Below are 7,186 nucleotides of genomic sequence, written 5' to 3' on the forward strand. Positions count from 1 at the left end.
GCCCCTACACTCTAGAAATCATCGGAATTAAACTTTTTCACTGCCAAACCCTCAAATTATACTCCAACACTCAAATCATACTCTAATAAGTTAAATGGGACCAAAAAATATTTTCTAAAAATTTTCATTTTGTCCCTAGGTGGCAAATGACCATTTTGCCCCTAGAATACTTAAAGTCCGGATTAACTCCATATCGGACCTCAACCTCTGAATTCTCATTTTAAATCAATCCATGGGTTTTAGTTTTTCTCAAATTCATCCTCGATTCTCTGTTTAAATTAGTTCAAGACTTATATAACTGAATCGTACCATTAGGGGCAATACAGTCATTTAACTTGTTTTTCGGGGCAATTCAATATACAAACATACTATCCAAAGCATGTGAATGATATATCACAGATAATTTAGGGTCGGGTGTTACATCAACATATGACATTTAAATTATTATACTCTTACATAGCGTTTTAAGCTAAGTTTGACATAAATAGCATATCCCAATGAAAATCTAAATTAAAAAAATTATTTATTTTGTCATGACCATGGTGAAATTTAATTTGATTAAAAAAATGTTTGGTATGATGATTGAGTTTATTTTTTATTTTATTTGTTGTATTACTTTGCATTCCAATTTATGTAGTACTGTTAATTGAAAAAAAAAATTATAAGATGCATGTGAAAAAAATTAAACGGTATAATGTTTTGAAAAAAATTTTAAACTATTTAAGAAAATTCAAATAATTTTTATTATTTTATTATGTTCAATCAAACTTATGTGTTTTTATTTTTGGTTAAATAAGTTCTTATAACTAATGATTAACTAATTATTATTATTCAAAATGTCACTTGTTATTTTTTAACCGTGTGATACTAACATGATATTAATGTGACATTAATATGAAAAGTGAAAAATGTCACATATCTATGTTATTATATCGTATCATCATCAATTATAACATGTCAAACTACCACATTAGTATTATGTAACGTATAATGATAAATAGTATTTTGACTAACAATAGTTAGTCAATTATTATTCATATAATAACTTACTTGTCTCAAAATAAAAATATAAAAACTTGATTGAATACAATAAAAAATAGAATATAATACCTTGACCTCTTTAGTTTTGGTCATAATTCCATACAGGTTCATTAATATTTGAAATGGATAGTCCGTCCCAAAAAAATATATTTTACTAGACACATAAGTCCTATCGTTAGCCAACCATCAATGTTTCCATTAGTTTTACGATATAGTAATATTTTAAAGATAATTTAACCATTCATTAATGGGGTGTATGTAATGGATAATTTAGAATAATTTTAATCATAATTTCACATCAATCCATTAGTCAACCGTCAATATTTCCATTAGTTTGACTTGATGATATTTAAATTTTTCTAAATAATTAAAATTTTTTAAAATATTATACCTAATTAAAATTATTAAAGGTGTATGTAAAGTTTATTCAAATCTTTAATAATCAAGCAAGTGAAGTGGAATGATCCAAGTGAATTAAACATGTTAAGATTATCCTATAAGGCCAAGGAGTATTTAATATCAAATATGGCACTTGGACTTATTTGGTGAACATATTTAATATTTAATATTAGTTTTTTTTAATTTTCAAAATTTAAAATAAAATTAATGTAATTAATGTTATTTATTTTTTAAAATAACTGCATTTAATAGAAGCAATTGATTATAATAAAATTACGGGACCGCTTTTTTTTAGCCTTCAAAGATAGAGTATTTTCAAACTAATCTTCTTTTTAATTTTTAACTGTTTTTAACTAATAGAAAAGATTTTTGGACAAAATTACCCTTAATGAACCTCTTCATATTCAAGTGCTCTCAAATTTTCTCTCCCGCCATTCGTCTGCTTTGCTCCCCATTTTGTTATGCTTTTCATTTTTCTCTCTTATAATCCAACTTTCTCTAATTTACCACCATCACTATCTTTTTGGCTATCTATCATCATCTCGTCATATGATCAAAGAGTATAACATGAAAGGTAACAACATATTCTTTGGTTTATTGATTTACATTCACAAAACCCTCTCTCTCTCTCTATCTCTCGCCATCTCATCGTCGATCTACAGACCAAAAAACATGACATAGTGAGTAACAACGGGTTCTTGAGTTTATAGATGTTAAGTTTTCCTAATTATTCGAGTCTAGTAGAATGTGCCTTAGCATCTAACAAAGTGATTCATGCCTTGGCATGTAGCATTAGTTGGAAGAAATAAGCTTTGGCGTGTAATATATGGTGGAGAAGCTTTGACTTTGACATGTAATATCTAGTGTTAAAGCTTTAACCTTGACATGTAACATCTGGTGTTGAATCTTTTCTATGATTATATGAAATGTAACAAATAAAATAACCTAAAAGCTAACTATCCAAATTTGAGGATTTTGGATAATATCTTTTTCTCTAAAATCCATCTCATCCTAGCTATTTCACCTCAGCAATAATGTTGACGTTAAATAATTTTTCAATACATCTTCCTTTCCATGTCAAATTCTTTTTTGATTTTAAACTTTACCTCTATCATGAAGGTGTTTAACTAAAAGAGTTTATGTCCTATTTAAATACAAAGATAAAGGCCAAATTATATTTAAAAAGTGTTGTTATTACACGTCAAGTTCAAAAAAATGTTATTATAGTTGAAAAAAAATTGTTATATGCTTTAACTCCGAGAGTTTTAACTCTAAAAATTTATGTTGTAGTGAAATACAAAGATGTTTAATCTTATCTCTATAACGTTTTCCCAAGCTCGGATTAGCTCCAAATCGCTTTAAAAATCTATTTGGGGTAAAGTTAAGAGGTTAAAGAGAGAAAAGTTAAAGTTTTTGTTAAATGGGAAAAATGCCCGTGAACCCTTTTTTATTTTTGTCTTTTTTCAGTGATGTATCGATACATTTGACAATGTATTAAGACATTTGCCCTTATTTCGACCAAATGTGTAACGACCCTACCCCGGTCACTATCTGCGTCCAAGATCTCCGGAAAGACTCGTCAAGTCTCGAACAAGCCTTTCTCAAAATACCCATTAGTTTACTACATACCATCACCATTCCATATGAATACTTAAAACAATACTTTCATATCGTAACTTGAACCATAAACATAATAATCGATTCAAGCTTTAAATCATTTAATCACAAATTTATACATTGAAATCCACAACCTCCAATTATTTACTTATATCAATATCAATACTTGTTTACAACTTATTGAACAAAGAGCTATGACTCGACCTCTAACAGTGGAGCGACTCCGGATAAAATGCTATGAGATACCTTTACTTATCTGCGGTGGATCATACATTTTGATGATTACACGCTAGGCAAATCCCTGTCTGCAAAAGGGGAAATAAGAGAAGTGTGAGTCTCATAGACTCAGTGATCATCATCGACCCCGTGAGCAGGCGAAGAGGGAAAACAAACATAAAGGTGGAATGTTTATAAATCAACGAGTAAGCGTAGAAAATACATTCCATAAAACTGAGAGATTTTGTTTTTATACCTTGCAATTATTAAAAATAATAATTCACGAGTAAACATATATGAAGACAGTTGTATTCAAGGTACTCAAAAATCTTTCAACCCTGACATCCAGTCAACATTAAATTCAATGATAAGTGAAAAATAAAGAGTCTCAAATATAAAAAGGCGAAATAATTGATCACCAATGAATACGTAAATTTCACTTGCCATTAAATAAAAATTTTCAAGTGTTAATGCCATGCATATGTAATAAAAATCCACAAGTGAGCATCATTCTTGAGTAGGTTTAATATAGCCCTTAGGCTTACTCTCTCAGACATCATCACCTACTCGTGGGAACTACCCACGCCGCATATGAATCGGGGCTTCAGGTCCGCCTTTACTTACTCGTGGGAACTACCCACGTCACCCAATATAAATCGGGGCTTTAGGTCCCTCTTTACCTACTTGTGGGAACTACCCAATCCACTTAATATAAATCAGGGCTTCAGGTCGCTTTTTACCTACTCGTGGGAACTACCCACGCCATCCAATATAAATCGTGGCTTCAGGTCCCCCTTTACCTACTCGTGGAAACCACTCACGCCATCCAATACAAATCGGAGCTTCAGGTCTCCCTTTTTAAATCAAATATTAATAATCGACAATTACTACTTTGTGCACAAAGATCACACTTGACCTGGTGTGGTAACAAGTCCTACCCAAAATATCTTCATCGCGTTCAAATGAAAATCATTGCAATTTAATGCATTTGTAAAACATAACAGATTAAAAGCCGTATAATCATAAATTGAATATTATGCATAATTTATTTCAAATCATGACATATCCATCAAATCAGCATGCTAAGTGAAATCAATAATAATTTTTTTTTATCAAATCTCGTGAATCAAATAATAGCCATTGACCCAAACATCATACAATCTTGCAAGGTATAATTTTGAAGCGAAAGCCATTGAAAGGTTTATTTTCCCGTAATTAAAACCTTGTAGATATATACTTATGTATAATATAAAAAAAATGAATTTAAAATCATTGATTTCAATCACAAACAACCTAGAGCTTTCTACCAACTCATGCTTTCCACAATTTTCATCAATCATCAAATGTAATATATATAATAATTTACAGGGATATAGCTTTTGAAATTTAGCACCCAATCACCTCACAATAGCGGGACGCTAAATCGCTATTTTTTCTTGTTGATCGTTGGTCATTTCTTTCGACCTGCCACTGCAGTGCACCACCTTTATTTACTTCTCCTGAATAGTGAAACCCATTATTATTATTTTATATTTTTAATTTTTATTATTATTTTTCTTCATCTCCTTTCTCCCCTTACCGTAGGCCTTCCTTCCAGTCGACGTTCGTCTTCTACTTTTCTTTCTTCCTTCCCTCTCCCTTTTTATTCTCTCTTCCTTCTTCTCCAGCACACCGTTCTCCCTTTCTCTCTTTCTCTTTCACTTTCTTTCCTTCTTTTCTTTTCTTTTCCTTTCTTCTTTTATTTCTCTTGGCAAGCCCCATCTTTTTCTTTTTCTTTTTTTTTTCCATTCTTTCTTGTCTCTTTAGGCTGGCCCCCACCTTCATTTCATTTCTTTACTTTCTTTTCTTCTTCAATGGTTGGGCCCCCCTTACGAGGTGTTACAAAATGTATCGATACATTTTAGACAGAATGCTCATTACCCCAACACGTATCAATAGATAAGGGGAATTTATAGATACTTTTTCTCTTAGGTCTTTCTGCTTCAAATATATCGTTACATTTGGACAATATATCGATACATGTTCATCTTTAGCCAAATCTATCGATACATTCTTAATTGTTCGTCCTACGAAGAATGTATTGATACATTTAGGGATGTATCGATACATTTTCCCATATAGCTAGTTTTCAGCTTTCCAAACTTCCAAAAATTCAAGTCTAACACCTTAATTTCATTCCCTGTTAATATCATAGCTCAAATAATTCATTTAACTTAATCTCATGCACATATATTCATAATTATAAGCTCAAACTTAAATTAAAATTTCAAACCATGGGATTTATCACATATTTCCTTAAATTTTTGCCTAAGTGTCAATATACGTATTCTCAAACACTTGACATACATAGCATATCATCAAAGTCTTCAAGACTTCACATATTTCATAAATCATCTTCAGTTCACTTAATTTACATAAAAAATTGAGGGTGTTACATTACATGTTTAAAAAATGTTATTGTTACACTTTATGTTCAAAAAAATTAAGCAACACCCAAACTTCAGCACTAAATTTTACATGTCAAGGTCAAAACTTTAGCCCTAGATGTTACATGTCAAGGTTAAAGCTTCACCTCCAGATGTTACACGCCAAGATTAAAACTTCAGCATCAAATGTTGCACGCTATTACCAAAGCTTCAGCACCAAATGTTACATGCCAAGGTTAAAGCTTCACCACCAGATATTACATGCCAAAATCAAAGCTTCAACAGCATATATTACATGCAAAAGCTTCTTTATTCCTGATCATGTTAGGTGCCAAGGTATGAATCACTTTGTTACAAGCTAAGGCATGTTCTATCAAACTTGAATCACTGAAAAAACTTAACATCCATAAACCCAAGAATCCGTTGTTACTTACCATATCATACTTTTTGGTGAGAGATAGACAAAGAGAGGGTTTTATGAATGTAAAGCAATAAACTCAAGAATATGTTGTTACCTTTGCTATCGTGCTCTTTGGTATGTAGATTGATGCCGAGATTATGAAAGATAGATAGAGAGATAGTGATGGTGGTAAAATTAAAAGAAGTTGGATGACGAGAGAGAAAAATGGAGAGCATAGCATAATGGGAAACAAAGTAAATGAATGGAGGGTGAGAAAATTTAAGAGCACTAAATTTGTTTGAAATGATTTTAAGGGTATTTTTATCATCTAGTAGTTAAAATTGGCTAAAAATAATTAATTTTATATTAAAGGTTATTTTTGAAATGGGTTTAAGATAAGGTTGTTTCTTACAATTTCCTTTAAAACTAATATTTGTTTAAACACAAATTCATATTTCTTTTCAACTATCTTCACTAATTTAAATTAGAAAGTTTCAAATTTTGTTGTATATTAAAAATATAAAAATTTTTGGAAAAATGTGTCAATTAAAAACAGAAGTATTCATCGGTCGAATTGAGTTAAGTTTGTTAAATATATTAAAAAATTTAGACTCGAGCTTGAGTTCGGCTCCCCTCGATCTATCTATTTATGTTATATTCATTATTAAAATATTAAAATTACTTAGATAAAATTAAAATTTATATTAGCTCTTTAATATTTGCTTCATTGATTAATGTATAGTTTTTTGTCTAAAAAATAAGTTTCGAATCTTTTTTTTTAATTCAAAAACAAAAATTAAACTATTTATTAATATAATAATATCTTAAAATTCATACCTAAATTCGATCTAAATCAGACCAAAACTCCTAATGATACGTTTGGTTGGCGGAATAGACTGTAATGGAATAGAATAGTTATTATGTGAGAATAGAGTGAAGTGAGAATATAATAGAATAGTTATTACTTAGTTTGGTATGACAAAGGGAATAGGACAAGAATAATTATTATAACTTATTGTAGTGTTTGGTTGGTAACAATAATTTTAGAATGAGAAAGGAATAGAAAAATAAAAAGGACAAAAACACA

Source organism: Theobroma cacao, chromosome 6, assembly GCF_000208745.1.
Source record: "Theobroma cacao cultivar B97-61/B2 chromosome 6, Criollo_cocoa_genome_V2, whole genome shotgun sequence".
NCBI lineage: Eukaryota > Viridiplantae > Streptophyta > Magnoliopsida > Malvales > Malvaceae > Theobroma > Theobroma cacao.